General features: G+C 52.7%; 1 protein-coding gene across 1 annotated transcript in view; it reads left to right on the forward strand.

Annotated features, from left to right (window-relative positions):
• TSSK4 (testis specific serine kinase 4) overlaps positions 1 to 23,745 on the forward strand; it is a 654,871-nt gene that overhangs the window by 507,807 nt on the left and 123,319 nt on the right. The gene's annotated exons all lie outside the window — the stretch shown is intronic.

Consider the following 23,745-nt stretch of genomic DNA (forward strand, 5'->3'; position numbering starts at 1 on the left):
TGTTTTACCCACACACATTTTGCAGGGCATAATTGGTAATCAGCATGATGGGATTTATGCAAGCCCCATCAATCTTGATTTTTTTTTGTTTGTTCAGAAATGTGTGGGAATGGTAGAAGATTACAATAACAACTAGGAGGGACAGGGAGCTGAAAAGAGATCCAGTACCCTTGCTTCCAAGAATAAATGTATGCATCAAATAGGGCATCTCTTCCCTAAGAAATGTTGTTTACAGGTGGAAAGAAATATACAAATGGGGGCTATCCCTATTTAGGGTTTAAGGGTTTAAGACTTTCTTTATTTAGATATATAAAAACATATCTTTAAAAGATTCTTCCAGCATATTAGTACAATCTTACAACTTAAAAGAAATTAAAAAATGAAAAAAATAATAAAAACAGAGTGCAATGTGGCTTTCTTATCAGTGCTTACTGCAACGTCAATTTAGAAATTAGCACTCCCGGACAGTGCAGGTAGAGTTAGATGCACATTATTCTGCACAGTGGTCCACTTTTTCTAAGAGTCTGTAGGCATACTGAACAAATTTGGCCAATTTTATGTTTAAGTCAGTGTTCTCTAAGGACAGAGCAGCAGTAATGGCGTGTCTGCAAGTCCGAACTCCCAGCCTGTTCCATTCCGGCCTGAGTAGACGTCTGCGTTGGGAAATGAAGAAGGGGCATATACAAAGCACGTGCAAAAAAGTTTCGTTTGCTGACCCACACCCTCTGCACGTTTGATCAACCTTTTTTTGACGCCATGCAGGGAGATTTTGTAGGAAGCGCCAGTCTCCCAGTCTTAGGGCGATCAGACATCGCTTTAGATGATAAGAAAATGTTATTGACAAATAATTTGCCGGGTGAAGTCGTTTATAGGAGTTGGCTACTGCCCAAGCATGGCTACGTTTCGCAAGGAGAGCTTTATCCATCATCAGGGATTTCAGTCTTATCACTTTTTTGATTGTATTTTTGAAGGCAGTCTGGCTTGGGTTGAGGGCCCAAAGGTCTGTAGCAGACGTTTGTTGGATATAGTCGTTTAGGAGACGACCGTAAGTTCCTTCCGGATTGCTCACACTAATTTCATTCCAGACCAGGAATTCCAAGGTACCAGCTTCTGCCTTCCTTAGTTTGTGGATCAGATTAAGATATGAGCCAACATTAGAGGATTCATAGTTTGTTAGGCCCAGCTCTAGTCTGACCTGTGCTGGCGAGGAGGACCTTGGCAGGTGAAGCAATTTCTTATAGAGTTTGGTTGTCAGTTTGTTTAGGGAATTGTTCATTTTTCCCTTGAAGATCTCTATACCATACGAAAGAGTAGGCCCGATCTTTGCTCTAAGCACTTCCAGTAAGGGCGAAACCGTGGGGCCAGAGAGTCTCCTCGATAACTTAGCCAGGGATATCATTAATGCTGTTGCCTTCGCTGCAATCACAGTGCTCTGTTTAGTAAAACTGCCCCTGGAGTCCAAATGGACCCCTAAGTATTTGTACGATTGGCCGATTAAAATGCTTTCTTTGTTTATAGTCCAGCCTCCACCTCTGTAGCGTTTTTTGCCAAACGGGACAACCATAGTTTTTTTCATGTTAATTTCTAACTGGTTGTTAGCCGTGTATTGCGTTAAGGCGTCCAGAAGTCTCTGTAGCCCCACTCTGGTGAGACTGAACAGTGCCAAGTCGTCGGCATATAAAAGATTGCATAATGCCGTGCCTCCTACTTTTGGTGGATGACTGATTACTTCCTCAAGGGTGCTTGATAGGTCCGCAATGAATAGATTGAAGAGAAGGGGAGCCAGCACGCATCCCTGTTTGACTCCACGAGAGGTCCAGATTTTCCGGGAGAGATGCGTGCCAGACCCTAGCTTCACTCGGACCCATGTATTAGAGTGCAGGAGGATGATGGGATTCAAGATGTTGTCTGGGATTCCCCACTGCTTCAGTTTTTGCCACAGCGCTACCCTAGGCACCCTGTCAAATGCTGCTTTGAAGTCCCTATTTAGGAATTACTGCCCTCTCAAACCTGTAAGGGTGTCATGCTTCATCATCGGGCTTTTGTTCCTCGTGGGGTGGACGTTGCAATACCCCATCGGCCACACGAAAGGTCTTTTAAGAGGAGATCTTTTAGTCAAAAGGCTGTGGTGGTGAGTGCCAGTGTGTGTAAAATACCTAAGGAATACCTAAAACCATTTATTCCGGCGTCCCCTTGGTAAGAATAAAAGCAGTATCTTAATTGTTAGCTCCTGTGATGAGGAGAAACAATTCAATAACAAATGTAGATGGTGTAGGTCGACATGTTTCACACCTCAGTGGTCCAGGAGGGATCCAATGTGTTTCATCAGATTCGAAAAAGAAGATAGATGAGTAACCCTACCCTTAGCTAGGGTTGAGAAAGTTGGTGCTGGTATCAAATGAATACCAAATGTATTCAAAGACAATAGTAAATTGAACGGGTACCTAGTAGGGGTAAATTGCGGTTGTCCTAGATTCCAACCCTACAGTTACGAAATTAGTGCCCCTTAGGTCACAGCAGAAACCTGCATCAGTGCTGTGGCATAAAATATAGTCAGCCGGGTGGGGCAAGCAGAAGTAGGGGTAGGTGACTACTCATTTATTTATTTTTTTAAATATATCCTTTATTTGGTACACAGGATAAAGCAAACATGTATCGTACTGTATTTCGTTACATTAAGGCTAAAAAAAAAGAGAGTGCATACATGGATCACGGAGCGAAACATAAGGTGCAATGTTTTTTGCACAATGAAATACAATGGCGGAATCATCGCTCAATCATGCTTTCCACGTTACCTTGTCGTGATGGATAGGTGAGGATAATAAGAACGGGGAGATATAGGGTTACCAAACTTGGAGGCGTATGGTGAGATGGTCATCTGATCGTGCAGTGGGGGGTGGGGGGGGGGGGGGTCCAGTTGTGGTGTCGTGGTTGATTCGTGCCCATTTCCGTGGGACAGAGAGGGCGATGCGGGGCCAGCGGTGGGCGCGCTGCGCAGGTGAAGCGGGGGGGGCGCGGGGGCAGCGCCCGTCCCAACTATGCGTCGGGTGTGCCGGCTACCTGGCCAACATCAGCGGTGCCTGGTGTTGTGCACCTATCTCCGTGCTCTCCGCCTGGGGAGGCATGTCCTGCGGGTTCTCCTAGTGTCTGGAATCCGCTGTGGAAGGAGTGTAGCATTTCGTCCCAAAGCGCCGCAATGGGGAATTTACGCAGCCCTGCTGTCTCCTCATTGTGGAGGGATATGCTTTCCGCCTTTGCCCAGTTGTCCAGTGAGGTGCGCCAGTACTCTGCCCTGGGTGGGTCTGCACGCTTCCAGTGTTTAGTAATTCGCCTTTTTGCAGTGATGAGGCCAAGGTCCCAGAAACGGGAGGGCACCCAATTGTGTTTAGTTCTGTGGAAGAGGCCCAATAGGCACGCCTCCCACGTGTGCGGGATCGGCATCGCCGTGCTACGCTCCAGTAGCGGCAACACCGACTGCCAGTTGGTTGATTGCTTTATTTCGATATGCATATATCATAAAAGCGATACAAAGGATTAAAACAGCATGTCGAAAAGAGTATGACTGTACAATAAGTAGAAAACATTAAAACACATTATTTCATCATAAATTAGTTAAAAGGAGATTAAATTGATATGGACAGTCTTCTAAGTCTAATCAACCAGGCCCATTTTAAAAACTTGGCAACGGCACAAACAATCGGAGGGGCTGTATTAGTTAAAAGAATCCGAAGGGCGACAGAGTGCTGGCGAGTACCCAATTCTCTGCAGATAGGTCCAAGCCAACGTGATCTTGGTCGGCCATAATCTGGGCACTCGAAAAGAAAATGTGGCACGGTCTCTGGTTTGTCAGGACAGAGAGCACAGTATCGTGAAGAGGGCTGGGATTTATTCCACCTGGAACAGAGGTCAGCCAAGGGTAGCAACCCCAGCCGGAATTTGATGTACAGGGACCGGTCCATGGCAATTGTTATTAGGTCCATGTATGGCTCGTAGGCAACGACATCTTTTATCAGCAGAAATGCTGCGGTGGTTTTGCAGTGCTGCTGGTTACTGATGCGCTTCACACGGACCCACTCCCAAAAAAGTTTTTTTAAGGTCTCCTTCGGGGGAGCGGAGTGACTATACCAACAAGAGTCCAGGCCTAGGTCCCCTAAAAGGTGTTTGATGTTCTTCAGCCATTTGATACTGTGCCAACCGTCGGAGTGCATCACCTCAGCAAGGCCGTCAGCGTAGGGTTTTAGCTCCGGTACCCTCCACAGGCGGGCCCAGAGCAAGAGGGGTCGAAGGCGAGCCTGGTCCCCTATTGCTTTACAGCCAGCATCCATGAGCACTGGGATAGTCGGACTACTCGATGGGATGGCAAGGAGATCTTTAATGAATTTGTTTTCCGCCTTGCACAGTAGGTCCACTTTGCCCAGTCCCCACAATTCAGCTCCATATAGTGACGCGGGGACCGCACAAGCTTTATATATGTCAAGTAGGGGGGCAACACAGTGTTTTGTTGAGTTGTTAAACTCTTTGAGGAGTGCCCCCCCACCCTTTTGTGGGTCAATGCCATTTTATTGATATGGGCGGTCCAGTTCATCGCGTCGTTGAGTCGAATTCCCAAGTAGTCGAATTCTGCCACTCTTTCTAGGGGTATAGAATTCAAAATAGGGGGGCGGCCAAGTTTGCGGGGCGGGTGCAAAACTAAGTACTTGGTCTTTTCCACATTGATGACAAGGCCCCTGGAGGTGCAAAAGTGCTGGAAGCGATTTAGTAATGTCTGGAGACCTTGGGGGGTTTTAGAGATGAGGAGGGTGTCATCGGCGAACAGCAAAGTTGGAATTTTTACGCCTCCCAGAGTGGGAGCGTCTGCTGGTTCGCCGAGTAGATGGTCTACCACCCCATTGATATAGAGGGAGAATAAGGTAGGGGCCAAAACACAGCCCTGCCTTACTCCCCTCTCGACCCTGATCTTGTCGGTCTTTTCCCCGTTCAACCCCCATCTAACCTGAGCATAGGTGTTTTTGTGCAGTTTAATAAGGAGGTTTAGTAAGTACGGGGGCATCCCTAGACCGTGTAGCACCCTCCAGAGTTCCTCCCTGGGAACCAGGTCAAAGGCAGTCTTTAGGTCAATGAAGGCCAAATAGAGACTGCCTTTGCCTAGCTCCACCACCTTCCAGTGTAGTAACAGGAGCCTAAAAACCTGTTCGATGGTTCCGGTGCCTGAACGGAACCCGGCTTGCATGTCAGACAGGATGTGGTTTTCATCCACCCATTGCGAGATCCTCCCCAAAATCGCTTTCCCCGCCAATTTCTGGGTCGAATCTATTAGGCTTATAGGCCTATAGGCCTAAAGCTGCCCTTCTTGTATATGGGGACCACCTCAGCACCTCTCCAGGAATCTGGCACCGGGCCTCCCGCAACAATTGCGTTGAGGAGTGCAGAAATTATTACCCCCTAGTCTTCCGGGTATGCTCGGAGAATATCACCTGGGAGGCCGTCCGGGCCAGCTGCTTTAAGTGGTACCAGGGTTTTGATCTGTTTTGTAACATCCAAAACAGAAAAGGATTCCAGGTCTTGGGCCAGGCTAGAGGGCGGGGGGTCAAAGGGGTCATTTAGTGAGCCTTCAACGGCAGAGTAGAGTTTTTGGAAGTGGGAGAACCAAGTTTGGGCGTTGATGGTACAGGGCCTCAAAGTATCGCCAGGACGGTTCCTGATACCCACCAAATCCCAAAAACGTTTTGCGTCTTTCCCTCGACTGGCGGTCAGAAGGTCCTGCCAGAAGTTATCCTCCCACTCCATCTTTGCGTTTTTTTGGCAGAGTGCGTAGTGCCTCCTGGCCACCCTAGTCCTAGATGGTAATTTGGACTTTACTGCTTCAATGAGAAGTGACTTCGCCTCCCTGCACTTCTGATTGAACCAGCCCAATCTGCCTCGTGGGCTTGGTTTCCTTCTGTTCGTGTTAGCTGGCACTACGAAAAGATCGCTAATAGCCTGGGTTATAGTGCAGAACCTCGAGGCCACCTCCGACAGCCCATCCACCTGGTGGTCAAGATTAGTTAGGGCTGAAGCAAGAAGCTGCCTAATGGCAGAGGTTTTCTCCTCTGAGAGTACTAGCTTTGCCCACTTTAGCCGCCGGCCACAGTTGGCGACTACTGACAGGTCCGAAGGGGGGTTACAGGAAGTTCTAGACACAGGGCAGGTTATCCACCTGTGAGACATGGTGAGGGAGAGAAGATTGTGGTCACTCTCGACAGATGGTATAATCACCATGTCCTCCACCATGCTCCACAGGTGTATGTCAAGGAGGAAATAGTCAATCCGTGACGTGTGCCCTGGCCTATTGTAAGTGTGGGCCCCAGCTATGTCGGACCTGGTCCTGCCATTGGCAGCCCTCAGGCCAAACTCCATGGCTATCGAATTGATCTGGAGGGCCACTTCTGTCCACTTTTTAATGGGATTCAGTTCAAGGGACGGGATCCCCCACCTGGCGTCGAGTTCCTCTTGATCAGATAAGATTTCAAGGTCCAGGGGCTCAAAGGTGCAGTTAAGATCGCCCCCCACCAGGGTGCAGGACCTATGAGGTGATAAGCGGAGCTGGGCTTCTAAGCAAGATAGTACTGGGGATTCTCTGCCCCCCTTTGTGCCTCGGGCGTAAATATTAAAAATATTTAAAATAACTGGGCCTTGGGAGTTTTTCAACACTATGTTCAGGAGATCCGGGCATTTAGTATCCCGCTCCACCACCCTGCAGTTGAGTTCTGAAGCCACCCAAATTAGGAGGCCACCCGAAGGGCGGCCCCTACCGGTTACACTAGGGGCTGCTGGCAGAAAGTGGGTGGAGTAACCTGCCTTGTGCAGGGGCACCCCACTCCAGGTTTCCTGGAACAAGCAAATGGAGTATTGCTCCACCAGCGAGTTCCAGTCTGGGAGCGCTAGCTTCCTCTCGAGGCCCGCCACATTCCAGCTGAAAACCCTAAGCGAGGGGTCCGTCACAGCCGCAATGCTACGGTTCTCGACAGGGGGCAACGTCTCCACAGCCCCCACAACAGAGAGGCCAACCAGTGTGCCGGGAGGTTCCCCAATTTCCCCTTGCTCTGAAACATACTTGGCGGTAACCTGGCTTTGTAGTGCAGTCGAGGGGCAACAGATTTTAGGGGAGGGGATGGACTCAACAGCAGGACTTGGAACCGCAGGATCCTCCCCGGGAACGTCAAGGAGTCAGCAGCCCCAGAAGCCCCAGTTCTGCATCACTGGCGCTGGGTAGAGCTGCTGTGCGAAGACTCCCGGGGAGGGGAGGCCGTGGGCGATGTTTAGAGGAGGGGGCCCGACAGGGCATAGTGGAGTGGTCGGGATCGTTCTTGGGTAAAAGAAAGATAGGTCGACAGCATCGACCCCCATTCCAGCCGTACGGCCTTGGGAGCATATTGCATGGGCAGCTCTTATATCTTGAAAATTGACCACCACGCAATCACCCTCAAAAAGTTTTTTCCCGTGGCCAATCCAGCTCACCCTGCGCACCCCAAGGATCAGGCCGTCTACACCCACTGGAAGAGGTCTATTAGTTTTCATCCAGTGGATGACTTTGTTTTTCAGCGCCTGGTGTGTTTCCTGTTGTGCTTCTTTTAGGAGGGGGACTTTAGTGAGGACAACAACATACGGGTGACATTCCGGTGGGAAATTTACCGGAGGGCACTTGCGTGGCGGAATATGCTCGGAGGCCGCTGGGGGAGGATTTTTTGGCAAGGAAGGGTTTTAGACAGAGGCGGATTTTTAGGTGGAGAGGTTGGTTTGGTAGCCCTAGAGGTAGGTGCTGCTCCGTTGGTTTTAACAGGCGCGGCAGTTGCCGAGTGGACGCTTGGGCAGTCCCTTTCTTCTGTGGGATCTTTTGGGCAGGGTTCGGCACAAGTGCCGTCACTGCTGAGGGGGGAATGCCGTGCACCTGAGCTACTTGGGAGAGTTCACTAGTCGTCGGCCGCTTCGCACCGGCCAGAGGGACTGGGCTAGGGGCTTTCCCTGTGGCCGGTGTTTTAGCCTGCAGTGACGACTGGACTCTAGTTGTTTGGCCTACTGGGACCTCCTTAACCACATTCCTATCTGGGATGAATTCAGTAGGTCTAGATTGCACCTTCAGCAAGGTTTTCAGAGAGAAAAAGTTGTCCTTAGTGGCATGTTCAAAATTGTCGAGTCTAACCCCCAGGCTCCTAACTTGATCAAGTAGCGGATTAAACAAAGATTTTAACAAATTCCCGAGAGACTCGAGAGAAGTAACCTGGTTTGCTAGGGCCAGTGTGGCTGGGGGCAGGAGGGGCGGTGTCAGGGGCTCGGCTGCATGCTGAGGGGGACCTGCAGTCCTAAGGAGTTCCAGCTCCCCAGTGCCTTGGTGTGAAGTGCCCCTATTAAGCTTTGTCCTAGAACGCTTGTGGAGCATGGAATAATTCCCCCCTCCGAGTGTTGATTCCCCTTTTCCTTTTCCTATGGACCCGCGGAGATCTAGTCTGGGGAAGGGGTAATGTGTGAGGTGAGGGAACAATGGGGTCCGTGAAAGACCTGTTGTCAAGAGGACTGGCTGTGCATGAGGATGGACCAGAAGCAATAGCCTCGATGCAGCGACTACCTGGAGAGGGAAGTGATATGAGGCTTTCTATCCTGTCTAATCCAGCCTCTAGCACTGCAATGTGTTGCTCATCAGGTTGAGGCAAGGTGGCAGAGGGCATAGGCGGCGACAGAGCATGAGCCACAGTTCCCAAAGAGGAGCGCTTAGATGGGAGGAGGTCTAGTGAAAGGCGGCGTTCCGTCATTGCGATCTCCTTTTCAATGACGTTAGCCACCCGGGTGATGAATTTGTCCATTGTTCCAATCATCGTGGAACCCCCTAAAACGCTTGCTCCACCACCCCTCAAGGCTTTACCAGATCTGGTGGACATGGTGGATCCGAAGCCTGCAGTTGGACTCAGGGGGATAGGAGACGTGGAGGTCGGAAAAAAGGGGGGTGGCCCAGCCCAGCCTCTGTCAGCCCCTGACTGCCACAGACTGCTCGCCCTTTGCTCGGGCTTCGCTCGGCGTCCCGCTCGCGTCCCGCGGAGCGCCTTGTAAGACCTTAAGTCAGAGGGCGTTGCAGGCGGGGGGCGTGGCTGGTGGCGGGCGCGTCCACTCGCACACCTGATCCAGCAGGGACTCCTGGAACTTCGAGTCCCTGCTAGCGCCAATGCCCGGTGGTTGGTTCTCCCGGTGCCTCCTCAGCCCAGCGCCTTGAAGTTAGATCCGCCTCCTCAATCCGCGAAGCGGCACCCGCGAAGCGGTACCCGCGAAGCGGCACCCGCGAAGCGGGTGCAGCGAGGGGCAGCGGCGGGAAGCAAAGGAAGCAGTTCCCAGGACAGCGGAACTCGCTGAGGGCTCCACACACACCACAACTCCACTCGCAGGTAGGGTCCCAGGGAGCACAGGGACACGCGCCTTTTTCTGGCTGGCCAGGCGGGGGGCGTGGCTGGTGGTGGGCGCGTCCACTCGCACACCTGATCCAGCAGGGACTCCTGGATCTTCGAGTCCCTGCTAGCGCCAATGCCCGGTGGTTGGTTCTCCCGGCGCCTCCTCAGCCCAGCACCTTGAAGTTAGATCCGCCTCCTCAATCCGCGAAGCGGCACCCGCGAAGCGGGTGCGGCGAGGGGCAGCGGCGGGAAGCAAAGGAAGCAGTTCCCAGGACAGCGGAACTCGCTGAGGGCTCCACACACACCACAACTCCACTCGCAGGTAGGGTCCCAGGGAGCACAGGGACACACGCCTTTTTCTGGCTGGCCAGGCGGGGGGCGTGGCTGGTGGTGGGCGCGTCCACTCGCACACCTGATCCAGCAGGGACTCCTGGATCTTCGAGTCCCTGCTAGCGCCAATGCCCGGTGGTTGGTTCTCCCGGCGCCTCCTCAGCCCAGCGCCTTGAAGTTAGATCCGCCTCCTCAATCCGCGAAGCGGCACCCGCGAAGCGGGTGCGGCGAGGGGCAGCGGCGGGAAGCAAAGGAAGCAGTTCCCAGGACAGCGGAACTCGCTGAGGGCTCCACACACACCACAACTCCACTCGCAGGTAGGGTCTGCCAGTATGTTTGGATCCGTGGACATTGCCACAGCACATATAGGAGGTCCGCTCCTTCTGTATCGCATCTCGGGCACCCAGCTGTTGCGCCTGGAAAGTATAAATTTATCTTGTCTGGGGAGAGGTATGCGCGGTGTAGGATGTAAAACTGGATCTGTTTAAAGCGTGCGTTGCGGGGAATGTTTTTGGGGCCCGCCAGTATCACCGCCCATTCCTTGTCCGTCCAGGCCTTCCCTCTGTCCACCGCCCATTTATCCCGTAGTGGCTGTAAGGTGCATTGCGTGTGGGAGAGCAGTGCTTGGGTTAGCCAGTGTACCACGTGTGTGCCATTACCCATGACGTGCATGCACTGGATCATTTGGTGTATGGGAGGGTCGTCAGTGATGTTTCCCCATTTCTGTGTGAGCGCCCTGATTATGGAAGCGTGTTGTAAAAACTGTCCTGCAGGTAACACCGTATCGGCGGCCAGTGTCTCGAAGGGGAGCAGGGCGCCATCAGCGTACAGGTCTGCCATGCTTTCTATACCCGAGCGTGTCCACTGCTCCAGGGCCACTTCCGTTACAACGGTTGTGGCCTTGGGAGTGCTCAAGAGTGGGAGCGCCGGGGCATACGGTGTAGTGGTTCTGGTGAGCCGTAGGCATCGAGAGTAGCATTTCGCAGCTACTGCTACGTGTAGTTGTGAGTGTTTCCTGGTGCTCGCCAGCGGGTGGAATAATGAGTGGATCTGCAGCGGGGAGAGTGCGTCTGCAGCTGTGGCCGTGTCTTCATGGTTCCTGCCCGAGAGCCAAGCCACTACCCATTGCAGCTGCGCCGCTAAATAGTAGAGTTCCAGGTTTGGTACCGCTAGACCACCATCGCTAACTGGAATGTACAGTTTCGTTAGTGCCACTCTGGGCCTGCCTGTGTTCCAAATCAAGTCTCTAAGCATGGTTTCCAACTCCCTGAAGATGCGGGCCGGGACGTATAGTGGAATGTTGGCAAAGTAGTACAAGAGTCTGGGCAGGACGATCATTTTCGTTAAGGTCACCCTGCTTGGCACATTGATGGGGAGAGTTTTCCAAAAGGCGATCTGCGCCCTGATGGATGTTATGGCTCGTGTCAAATTGCCATCTAAAATGTCTGGGGAGGTCCTATAAATGTGGATTCCCAGGTATTTGAACGTGGTTTGGTGCCATGGCAACCTCTCGCCATTGATCCTGAGCTCAGGGTCCGGGGTGTTGGGAGCAAATGGGTATGCCCCCGACTAGGCCCGGTTGACCTTTAGGCCTGACATCAGTTCGAACGTTCGGAAGATGTCCGATTGTTCCGGTGGTAGGCGTTCGAAGTCTCTGACGTACAGAAGTAAGTCGTCCGCGTATAGCTATATAATGTGTGTAGCATCCGCAAATGGAATACCCCACTGTGTGCCGCTATTACGCATTCGTTCGGCTAAAGGCTCGATCGCCAGTGAGAAGAGTAGTGGGGAGAGCGGGCAGCCTTGCCTGGTGCCCCTCCTGACTCGGATGGCCTCGGATAGCAGTCTGCCCGTGCACACTCTCACCTCGGGCCTCCTGTACAGTAATCCTACCAGCTCAACAAAGTCGTCTCCCAGATCAAACTTACGTAGCACCGCTAGTAAATAAGGCCATTCCACGGAGTCGAACGCTTTTTCAAGGTCTAAAATTATGCAGCCCGATCTCGGCCAGTTCCGGACCGCATACTCCTGCACTCGGAACAGCCTCCTTATGTTCTGGGAGGTGCATCTCGTTGGGACAAACCCGTTCTGATCCTTGTGCACCAAGGCAGGCACCAGGGCCGCCAGCCTGCAGGCTAGGGTCGACGCCAGGATCTTGTAGTCCGTGTTCAACAGAGCCAGGGGTCTGTATGAACCGAGGAGCGTACCGTCCCTGCCCGGTTTGAGGAGAGACACCAATGTTGCTTCATTCATGGATTTGGGTAAGGATGAGTCCTCTAACGCCGCCGAGTATGTTCTGAGCAGTTCAGGGATGAGAATGTCCGAGTAGGCCTTATAGTATTCAGCAGGCAGCCCGTCTGGGCCTGGGGCTTTGCCATTGGAGAGGGCGAAGATGGCGTGACGCAGCTCATCTGCCGCCAACGGCGATCCAAGATCGTCTCGTTGGCTGTCAGTCGGAGTGGGGAGCGTGACTTCGTCTAGGTACGCTGTTATATCTGGCTGTGGATTTCGCAGTTGCGACCGGTACAGCGCCTCGTAGTGTGTCACAAAAGCGGCATGAATGTCCACCTGTGTATACACCATTGTGTCGGCGGCAGGGCTTATCGCCGTCACCGGGGAAGATCGGTCTTCTCGCCGTATCAACCAGGCTAACAGTTTGCCTGGCTTGTCGCTATAGCGGTGTGTGCGGGCCGAATGAGCAGCGTAGTTGACATGTTTTGGTCTGCCCACTAATCTGTCATATTCCGCCCTCGCTTCCAGTAGCTCAGCGTTGGCGCCCTCGGATGCCTCCTGTTCCGTACGTAGCAGGTCTGTTTCTAGATGTTTCAGGTCTGTCTCTATCTGTCGCCTAGCGTGTACATGTGTGCGTAGACACAATCCCCTGAGGACCACTTTGAATGCGTCCCATTCCATCTGAGGCGTGGAAGCAGTCCCATTGTTCTCCTCAAAGTATTGTGCCGACTGCGCACCTATCGAGGTCCTGAATGGGCCATCTAGCAACAGGTCAGGTTGCAGCCTCCAGGTGGGTACCGGCGGTCTCGGCTGTTCCCAGGCCAGGTCTATGAGGTGGGGGTTGTGGTCTGAGTGTGTGCGGCCCATGTAGTGTGCATCCCTGACTACTGGCAGTAGTTCCCTGGTGACCATGTATCTATCGAGGCGTACATGTAAGTCGTGCGCCCCCAAGTAATACGAGTAGATCTTAGTGTCGGGGTTATGGCTGCGCCACACATCTCGCAGGTCCCATTGCGCAGACCATTCTTGGAGGGCACGCGCCGCGTGTTGCGCTGGGGAATTGGGCGGTGGAGGGCGGGAGCGGACCAGGGCGGGGTCCAAAGTGCAGTTGTAATCCCCACCCAGTATCCACGGGATGCCGTTCCAAGGCGCCAATGTGTTTGACAAGTGCGCCAAGAAATCCGACAGCCCCGTGTTGGGTGCATAGATCGAGGCCAACACCAGTGGGTTCCCATCTAACCTGCCCTTGAGAACTACATACCTCACTCCGGGGTCCACTAGTGTTTCCAGTGCGGCCCATGGGGTGCCCGGACGTATCCACACCACTCTAGCGTAGGAAGAGTGATGTGTGGCATACAACTGTCCCCGCCATCTGCGTCGCAGAGGGTTGACCTCCGTCTCGCAGAGGTGTGTTTCTTGTAAGAGGGCTATCTGTACATGATGGCGTTTGAGGTATGAGTAAATTTGGTATTGCCTAGATGGTGTGTGCATACCCCTCACATTCCAGGTACATATTTTAATCACAGACATTACAGTTCTTTAGCAACTCCCCCGACCCACTCCCCCCGCCACCCCCGCACGCCCTGCAATCCCCACCACGCGTCCAATCCATCCACTGTTTGTTGCACGCCATAGCATTATTATAAAGAAGGGGGGGGGTGAATAACACGGCTAGTGAAACAGTTAGCCATTTAACAAGATGAACATGTGGAATGCCAAAAGGTCGGAGGCCAAACATGCTCCCGTCCATGCTCTCAAGGAGAGTAACAAAGTCTAATTATGGGGGCTGCTATGCAGTGCTCGCTATAGCGATAGATCGTATGTTTACAGAGTCATTCTAAGAGGGTTGCCCCCCTTCCCGGGAGGTGTATTGTAGCCCAGGCCACATGCGATATACAGGAGAGTGATACAGTTGTGTAGTAAACACCTTACATTACGTGTCTTGATCAGTCGGTTGTGGAGCAGGTGTTCTCAGGAACCATGTGCTGATTGTACATTGGCTGCCAAATTGTCACCAGGCCTGTATACGTCAGAAAAAGGGTGAATTGGCCCAGTTATCGGCTCCCAGCGTGCAGTGGGGGCTGGATGCAGCGCCCGCCGGTCCGAGGGTCCTAGCCGGCCAGTGCTGCACAACGTGTGTCAGCGGTCTCCTCGTGGGTAGCGCCGCAGGTTTCCATAGTGAGCTCAAGGGCGTCGTGTCTCATGGGTCGATCAACTGATGTAATCCGAAGTCTGAGGAGTGACGTCCGGCCCAGCTTCTGTCGCCGGAGAGTCTGGCACACCATAAATAGCTTTGTCGTCGCTGGGAAGGTCCCGTCCGCTGCCACCAGCTGGCTCGCTCAGTGCGGGGGAGCGACTAAGTTCCATCACGAGGCGGAGGGCATCTTGTTTTTCCTGCTGTGCAGCGTCTGCTGGTGGAGGTGTCCTCGGTGCTCCGCTCGCGCCCGTCTGTGTTCATTGCCGAGGTCGGCGCCGCCTCCTGCTCCCGCCAGGTTGGCGCCCGCCAGAGCGATCCGCTGGCGCTCTGGGGGCAGAGTCCGTGCCACTGTCTAGCCATGCCTCCACCTCGTAAGGATCCGTGAAGAAATGCGTTCGCTCACCGGCTATCACTCTCAGTTTTGCCGGGAATAACAAGGAGTATTGCAGGTCCTGTTGGCACAGACGTCTTTTCACCGCTAGGAAAGAGTGTCTTTGCCTCTGCACTTGTATGGTATAGTCCGGGAAGAACATCACCTGCGCGTTATCAATTCGCACTTCGTGGAGTTTGCGTGCCTCAGGGAGGATTGAGTCTCTGTAGTTCAATATGCGGAGAAGCATGGGCCTCAGGTTGGAGCCTGTCGCCAGGGGTTTGGTGGGAACCCTGTGGGCGCGTTCTACTACGAAGTGAGGCGAAAGTGAACCCTCTGGTAGGATAGATGTCAGCCAGCGCTCCATGTGCTCCTCCGGGTTCTTCCCTTCCCATTTTTCCGGAATTCCAACCAGTCGCACGTTATTTCTTCGTGTCCTGCCTTCCGCGTCTTCGGCCCTGTCTTCTAGGAACTCCACCCTGTTTAGCAAGTCCTGTATGTGCTTGTGCGATTGTCCTGCTTGGGGTTGGAGCTCCTTTACGGTACCTTCCAGGGACGTGGTACGGTCCGCAAGTTTTTTATGATCAGCCCGCAGGTGTGTAAGGTCTATGGCCACACTGTCAATCTTGGTGGCTAGGGAGGTACGAGTGAGTTGGATAGACTCTTCCAGTCTTGTAGGAGAGTAGGGTCTGCAATCCTATGATCACCCAGATTTTTTGCTTTTGTTTCACTGGTTTACGACTTTCTCTGGCTGTGGGCCTGCCAATCCGACCCCCAGCCTGGCTGTTCTCTTTCTAAATTACGATATGTACCCTAGGTGCATCTACCAATTGGTACTGGGCCACCTTATCAGACCCCGTAACGCAGGGCATAGGTGTACCCAGGGCCGCCAGGGGCTGCAGCATGTATTATGCCACCCCTGGCTGGCCTCCTAAATTTGACACAACTGGCTGCATGACAGCTGGGGCGAAGTCGTGTAATCACACTTTGCTTTAGATATAGTAGCTCTATATCTAACCATACAATGGACACCCGAGTTCCTATCAGTCACTCCTATGGCAGGCCTTGACAATCCTGAAGGCAGAGTGCATGGGCTCGTGTGAACTAGGTTCTGGCCCGAGCCGAGCCCGGTTGCAGCTTGCGGAATCAAGACCCAATGGCTGTTCCATGATAACGCGTACCACATCGGTAACTTCGGTGTCGCGTTATCAAGACATGTCGAGTAAGGTGTCATACGGATCGGGATGCTGCCCTCTCACCAACTCTGGCGACGAGGTTAGCATTCCGCCCTTCTAGAGGGACACGACATGTACGTAACTGTGAACCCCGGTTAAAGTTAACTAAAGCCTCAGCTCCACAAAATGGATGCTGCCACCACAGACACGAGTCTGACCTCCTGCTGCTGGGAGTCCTTCCAGCGAGGAGAGCTTGGACAAAGGGTTTCCTGTCAAGGGCGGTGTTCGCACCGTCCCAGACAGGGTTTGTGTATTCTGGGTAGGTAGGGCTTTTGCGAGAAGGTGACTGCGGAGTGGCACCCCGGTGCTCACTACGCATCTGCCGGTCAGAACCAGCTCCAGGGGCGCCAGCCCTGGCCTGGGGAAAGTCCGGCAGGGGAGAGGGGTGTAACTACCTCCCTTCCTGGTCCCACCCTTAGGGCAGGACCTAGTCATGTACCCACCCCTTTCTTTAGAATAAAGGCCGGAGCGGGGACCCTTCCAAATTGGATCATCTTTGAATCAAGAACTACTTTCTACGAAAGGACACTCAAGACTCTTCTTAAGATTTCTCCCTTGTGACTAAGGAGTAGTCACCCTGCATCAGCGGGCACCATCTAAGAACTCTGCGGTTTGCTGTAAGTCCTTCCTCAAGGAATCCGACGGCCCAGCTCGACGAGAACCGGCTTCCCTGGCACCTCTGACCTCTACCCACGTCATCAGCTCAGCTGTGATCTGTGGGTGCGACGAGACCTCGAGGGACCGGCCATCATCAGAACCTGCACGCTCTTAACCAGCACGACCTTCGAAGCAATTCCCTGGTGAGTGCTCTGGGGTCCGAGAAGCCCCGACCCTGAGCCGCTCCAGCACCGAAGTGCAGTCTCCCAGCATCTCCACGATCTGCGTGGGGCCCTTCTGCTCGCTGCTCAGCACGTTGTCTGGTCACTAGCCGCTGGCTTGTGCCCTTCTGTGACGACATCCGTCAATCAACACTGCTGGTCTGGTTGCTCCAGACTGGCCCTTGCTTCCATCTTTGCGAGAAGCACCCCGGACCCTCCTGGTCCACTCAAGACGCCATCTTAGGCCCACCACGTGGCCCTGAGATCTGCCAAGGCTTGTTGCCCCATCCTGGGCCCAGCGACGCCGACAGCATCATCCTTCGTGGGACAGCTCGCACCTCCACCGTGGTCGCCGACAACGCCTCCTGGTCCGTGAGACTGCAGAGCCTAGCGTCGCCCACTCACCTAGTCGAGGTGACGGCCAACCGGTGCCTTCCTGGTACCCTCTGACTACTGGCTAGTAGTACGAACTTGGTCCCCTCTGCTTTCAGGTATCATCAATCTCTGATCCAGGCTTGGATCTCTACGAACTATTCATCACTGGTCGCCGGCCAGCAACTCCTTTTCTTCCGGCTCCTGGCTCGTCAGCGAAGACCCCGACGCCTGTAAGACTTGTGCAGCCGCAGCCCTCGTGGCTAGGTAACTCGGCATTTCGGTGCCTGCATAGCCTCTTTACTCTAGGGTCCCGAGTCCCTCGCTTCCGACTTGCCTTATCGGGTCCGCCCGAGACCTTAAACTTTCCGTGTCCTCGGACACTTGTTTTAATTGTGCACTTGAAGTATTTTCCTAAGAGATTTGGCTTGTGCTTAGTACCCTGTCCTCATAAAGAGTCCAGGGCTGTTGTGAATCTTAATAAATATCCTGTTTATTTTCATAACACTTGTGTGGTGTCCTTTCACTGGGTGTTCAAGGGGTACATGTGTGGTAAACAGCTGGCTTAACACGCCCTCTCGAGTCTTTAGCCTTAGACTGCTCGTATCCACGCTACTAGGATAGCTGGTCTATAGGTTGACTTACAACCAAACACCATAAGGGTCGTTGGAACGATACATAGCGGTCGCTAGAATAGCGAACGTTGCATATCGGGCCAACTTCTCACATTGGTGAGCAGCGGTTGGGATTTGAGCTTGCTGTTGTTTTACCACACGTATCCTAAGAATATCTTGTTGAAAGATCACACAAGTACTGTTAGTACATATAACTAAAGCTTAGAATACTCTGAGTTCTACTGAACCAGCTGTTGTAGCTCCTCAAGGCTTAGCACACCTTGGCTGCAACTCTTAGCAAGGGAACAGTAGGTAAACACGTAGTGTAGGTAGGTGCATCACTTACACCACACTAGAAACAGTATGTCGGACAAAGGAGGAAACTCTGAGTCTCCCCTTGTGTCAGTTGACCCTCCACAGGTCATCCCTTCAAGATATACTGTGCTGAGCTTCAAGGAGTTAAGACAGGTGTGTCACTCCCGGAAGATCAAGCAGGGGTCTAACCCCACCACGTCCTTTCTGATTGGTCTCTTGGAGACTTATGATGCCAGAAAAGCTGAGACCCGTCTTAGCTCTTCTAATCCAGAAGGAGACATGCCTCCCCTTGAGGGAACCAGAGACGATCCTGACCTCATCCACCTCGCAACTGAGAACGAAGATGTGGAGGATGATGAGGATGAGGATCCCTCTGGGGATGAGGCAGATAAGGGACAGGTAGAAGTCGTTAGACTAAGCAGGTCCAACTTAAGCAAACATGATAGTGGTACTGGGGGACCCCCAGCGCTACTGTCAGGTCCGCTTAACATTGGGAATGGACGAGCCCGATCTCTATCGAGAGACTCTGGCAGATCCCTTCAAACCAATGGCTCTCGCAACTCTTCGCAAAGAGGGATGACGTCCCCTCAGCGGAGAGTGTACGAAGCTAAGGAAAGGGCAGCTAATCTGAGGATCGAAAGGGAAGAACTTGCCCTGGCCAAAGAAAGGCTTGCCTTTGCGAGAGAGCAACAGTTAAGTGGGGTAGTCCCCACTGGTGGCAGCAATGTACCTAGCAATAGGGAAAAGAGTTTCGATACGAAACACCTTGGTAAGATAGTGCCCCCCTTTAAACAAGGGGACGACATCCACAAATGGATTACTGCTTTGGAGAGGGCCTGCACTGTGCAAGGTGTTCCCCAGAGTCAGTGGGCAGCTATCTTGTGGCTCTCCTTTGAAGGTAAAGGAAGAGACAAGCTCCTCACCACAAGGGTGGAGGATGCGAACGATTACCAAGTCTTGAAAAATACACTCGTTGAAGGGTTCGGCCTAACCACTGAGCAGTACAGGGTGCTGTTCAGGGATACCCAGAAAACGCAGTCTCAAGATTGGTCTGACTTTGTCGATTGTGCCACTAAGGCTTTTGAGGGCTGGTTGCTGGGCAGTAAGGTTACTGATTACAAAGGATTGTATAATTTGATGATGAGAGAACAAATTTTAAACAATTGTCAGAACCAGTTGTTGCATCAGCATCTTGTCGACTCGGATCTGACCTCTCCCCAAGAATTGGGAAAGAAGGCAGACAGATGGGTTCGTACGAGAGTTAAACAGAACCAGGGCCAGAATCAAGGTGGTCAGAAGAAAGCAGACCAGAAGGTTAAAGATTCTAAGGGGGAACAAAACGACCAGAAGTCTTCGACAGGTCCCCAACAACCCAAAGAGGGTGGGGGTCAGGCTCCCCAAAAGAAGAAAGAAGGCCAATCCAAAAGATGGTGCCAGTACTGTAAAAGTAAATCTCACTGGTTTAGTGAGTGCACCAAGAAAGGAGGAGGGCAGACTCCTGCCACTGCAGCCCCTAAGGCACCTGTGCCCCCTAGTACAGTCAGCAGTGGTAGTGCGCCTCCCAAGGGTTTAGTAGGGTTAACCCTGGGTTCTGAGGGGCGTGACAACTTAGTTGGCACACTCACTCAGGCTGTCCTTGTCAGTACAGGGGACGCGGACGTGTCCCCTGGCATAAGTCCCAATACCTTGGGCAAATACAGACAGACGCCTTTCATAAAAGGAAAGATGGCTCAGGCCTATAGGGACACTTGTGCCAGCGTCACCATGGTGACGCCTAACTTTGTGGACCCTGGACAGATCATGCCAGGTACAGAATTCCTGGTGACCAATGCAAGCAATGTCACTACCAATCACAGTATGGCAATTGTAGCTTTCTCCTGGGGAGGGGTAACTGGCCAAAAGAAGGTTGTAGTTAGTCCAGACCTCCCAGTGGATTGTTTGTTGGGCAATGATTTGGAGTCATCACAATGGTCAGAAGTGGAGCACCGGACTCACATGGAAATGTTAGGTTTGCCAGCACATGTGTTCGCTGTGACCAGGTCACAGGTCAGGAAATGCCCCACTGAACAGGCTCTGGATCCTGGAACAACGGACCAGACACCTCCCAAGAAAAAGAGCAGTAGGGTTAAGGCTGCGCCTTCCCCCTTGCCCCAGGTCGTGGATCAAGTCTCAGAGGAGGCTGACCTACAGGAATTGAGGGAAACTGAGCCTAGGGAGTTCGAACTTGATCAAGTTGAATTCTTGGGTTCAGGGGGACCCTCAAGGGAAGACCTGGGGAAGGACCAGTTAGACTGCCCTTCTCTTGAACCCCTCAGACAGCAGGCTGCTGCTGAGGCTGCTGGGAACGCCACAGGTACCCACAAGGTATACTGGGAAGATGGACTCCTGTACACTGAGTCAAGAGACCCCAAGCCTGGCATGACCAGGAGGCTGGTTGTACCCTTGTCTCAGCGTGGTTTCCTACTTACCTTGGCCCACGAGATTCCCTTAGCAGGTCACTTAGGCCAGACGAAAACGTGGGACAGGCTTGTCTCACACTTTCACTGGCCTCATATGAACGAAGATACCAAGGAGTTTTGCCGCTCCTGTGTCACTTGCCAAGCCAGTGGTAAGTCAGGTGGCACGACAAAGGCCCCCCTTATACCAATGCCTGTGGTGGGGGTGCCCTTTGAACGGGTGGGGATCGACATCGTCGGTCCCATGGAACCACCAACAGCATCAGGGCACAAGTTTATACTGGTGGTAGTGGATCATGCCACCAGGTATCCTGAAGCTATTCCTCTTAGGACCACTACAGCACCTGTTGTGGCAAGAGCCCTAGTTGGAGTATTCTCCAGAGTGGGCTTCCCTAAGGAGGTCGTCTCCGACAGAGGTGCAAACTTTATGTCGAGCTACTTAACTGCTATGTGGAAGGAATGTGGTGTCAACTACAAGTTCACTACACCCTATCATCCACAATGCAATGGGCTTGTTGAGAGATTCAACAGGACCCTAAAAGGGATGATTCATGGACTACCTGAAAAGCTTCGGCGTAGATGGGACGTCCTGATCCCCTGCCTCTTGTTCGCCTACAGAGAAGTCCCACAGAAGGGGGTTGGCTACAGCCCTTTTGAACTTTTGTACGGGCATCCTGTAAGAGGACCCCTGTGTTTGGTGAAGGAAGGATGGGAGAGACCTCTCAAAAAGCCTGCAGCCAACATAGTGGACTATGTGCTTGGCCTCCGCTCGCGGATGGCTGAATACATGGAGAAGGCATCTGAAAACCTTAAGGCCAGCCAAGAACTCCAGAAAGCTTGGCATGACCAAAAGGCTGTCTTGACTGTTTACCAGCCCGGACAGAAGGTGTGGGTGTTGGAGCCGGTGGCCCCAGCAGCACTCAAGGACAAATGGTCCGGGCCCTACACCATCCTGGAGAAAAAGGGAGAGGTCACCTACCTGGTCGACCTGGGAACTCCCCGGAGCCCCCACAGGGTGCTTCATGTCAACAGGCTCAAGGCATATGTCGACAGGAAGGACATGAGTTTGCTCATGGCCCTAGATGAGGGACAGGAAGAAGAGAGTGACCCTCTCCCCGACCTGCTCACTCAGAATCCTGACGATGGATCGGTAGATGGTGTTGTCTTTTGTGGCAGCCTCTCCGAACGTCAACAGAGCGACTGTAAACAGGTTCTTCAGTCGTTCAGACATATGTTTTCTCTAACACCCAGTCAGACCGATTGGTGCACCCATGAGGTTGACACTGGTGACAGCTTGCCCGTTAAGAGTAAAATCTACCGGCAGCCTGATCACTTTAGAGACTGCATCAAGAGTGAAGTGCAGAAAATGTTGGAGCTGGGAGTCATTGAACCCTCGGATAGCCCTTGGGCTAGTCCCGTAGTTCTAGTGCCGAAACCTCACACCCAGGGTGGTAAGAGAGAGATGAGGTTTTGCGTAGACTACAGGGGTCTCAATGCAGTCACTAAGACTGACGCCCACCCAATACCAAGGGCAGACGAGCTTATCGATAGATTGGCTTCGGCCAACTACTTAAGTACGTTTGACCTGACAGCTGGGTATTGGCAAATCAGGTTAGCTGAAGACGCCAAGCCTAAAACCGCATTTTCAACCCCTGGTGGGCATTATCAGTTCGTGGTGATGCCCTTTGGTCTGAAAAATGCACCTGCCACCTTCCAAAGGTTGGTGAATCAAGTCCTTACTGGGCTGGATGACTTCTGTGCGGCATATCTTGACGATATTGCTGTCTTTAGCTCCACCTGGGAGGATCACCTGGTCCACCTGCGGAAAGCGTTAGAGGCTCTGCAAGCAGCAGGCCTCACTATCAAGGCCACCAAGTGCCAGATAGGGCAGACACAGGTTGTATACCTGGGCCACCTTGTAGGTGGAGGCCAGGTTCAGCCACTGGAGAGCAAAATACAGTCAATCAGGGACTGGGCTCCTCCAACCACCCAGACTCAGGTTCGAGCTTTCTTGGGCCTGACTGGATACTACCGGAAGTTTGTCAGGAACTATGGTTCCATCGTGACACCATTAAACGAACTGACAAGCAAGAAAATGCCAAAGAAGGTTCAGTGGACAGCGAGCTGTCAAAAAGCATTCGATGACCTAAAGCAGGCCATGTGCACGGCGCCTATCCTCAAGAGTCCGGACTACTCCAAACCATTCATTGTCCAAACAGATGCTTCTGAGTTGGGTGTGGGAGCTGTTCTTTCTCAACTGAATTTTGATGGTCAAGACCAGCCCATTGCTTTTATAAGCAGAAGGCTGACCCCTAGAGAGAAGAATTGGTCAGCTATTGAGAGGGAGGCCTTTGCTGTGGTTTGGGCCCTGAAGAAGCTGAGGCCATACTTGTTTGGCACTCACTTCAAGATTCAGACCGACCATAAGCCCCTCTTGTGGCTAAATCAGATGAAGGGTGAAAACCCCAAACTGCTAAGGTGGTCCATTTCCCTACAGGGGATGGACTTTACAGTGGAACATAGACCTGGTACTGATCATGGCAATGCCGATGGGCTCTCCAGATATTTCCACTTAGAACAAGAAGACTCACCTGGTCAAGGTTAGCTTATTGTTCCGACGTTTGGGGGGGGGGGTCATGTAGGAGAGTAGGGTCTGCAATCCTATGATCACCCAGATTTTTTGCTTTTGTTTCACTGGTTTACGACTTTCTCTGGCTGTGGGCCTGCCAATCCGACCCCCAGCCTGGCTGTTCTCTTTCTAAATTACGATATGTACCCTAGGTGCATCTACCAATTGGTACTGGGCCACCTTATCAGACCCCGTAACGCAGGGCATAGGTGTACCCAGGGCCGCCAGGGGCTGCAGCATGTATTATGCCACCCCTGGCTGGCCTCCTAAATTTGACACAACTGGCTGCATGACAGCTGGGGCGAAGTCGTGTAATCACACTTTGCTTTAGATATAGTAGCTCTATATCTAACCATACAATGGACACCCGAGTTCCTATCAGTCACTCCTATGGCAGGCCTTGACAATCCTGAAGGCAGAGTGCATGGGCTCGTGTGAACTAGGTTCTGGCCCGAGCCGAGCCCGGTTGCAGCTTGCGGAATCAAGACCCAATGGCTGTTCCATGATAACGCGTACCACATCGGTAACTTCGGTGTCGCGTTATCAAGACATGTCGAGTAAGGTGTCATACGGATCGGGATGCTGCCCTCTCACCAACTCTGGCGACGAGGTTAGCATTCCGCCCTTCTAGAGGGACACGACATGTACGTAACTGTGAACCCCGGTTAAAGTTAACTAAAGCCTCAGCTCCACAAAATGGATGCTGCCACCACAGACACGGGTCTGACCTCCTGCTGCTGGGAGTCCTTCCAGCGAGGAGAGCT

This window comes from Lissotriton vulgaris, chromosome 5, assembly GCF_964263255.1.
Source record: "Lissotriton vulgaris chromosome 5, aLisVul1.2, whole genome shotgun sequence".
Taxonomy (NCBI): domain Eukaryota; kingdom Metazoa; phylum Chordata; class Amphibia; order Caudata; family Salamandridae; genus Lissotriton; species Lissotriton vulgaris.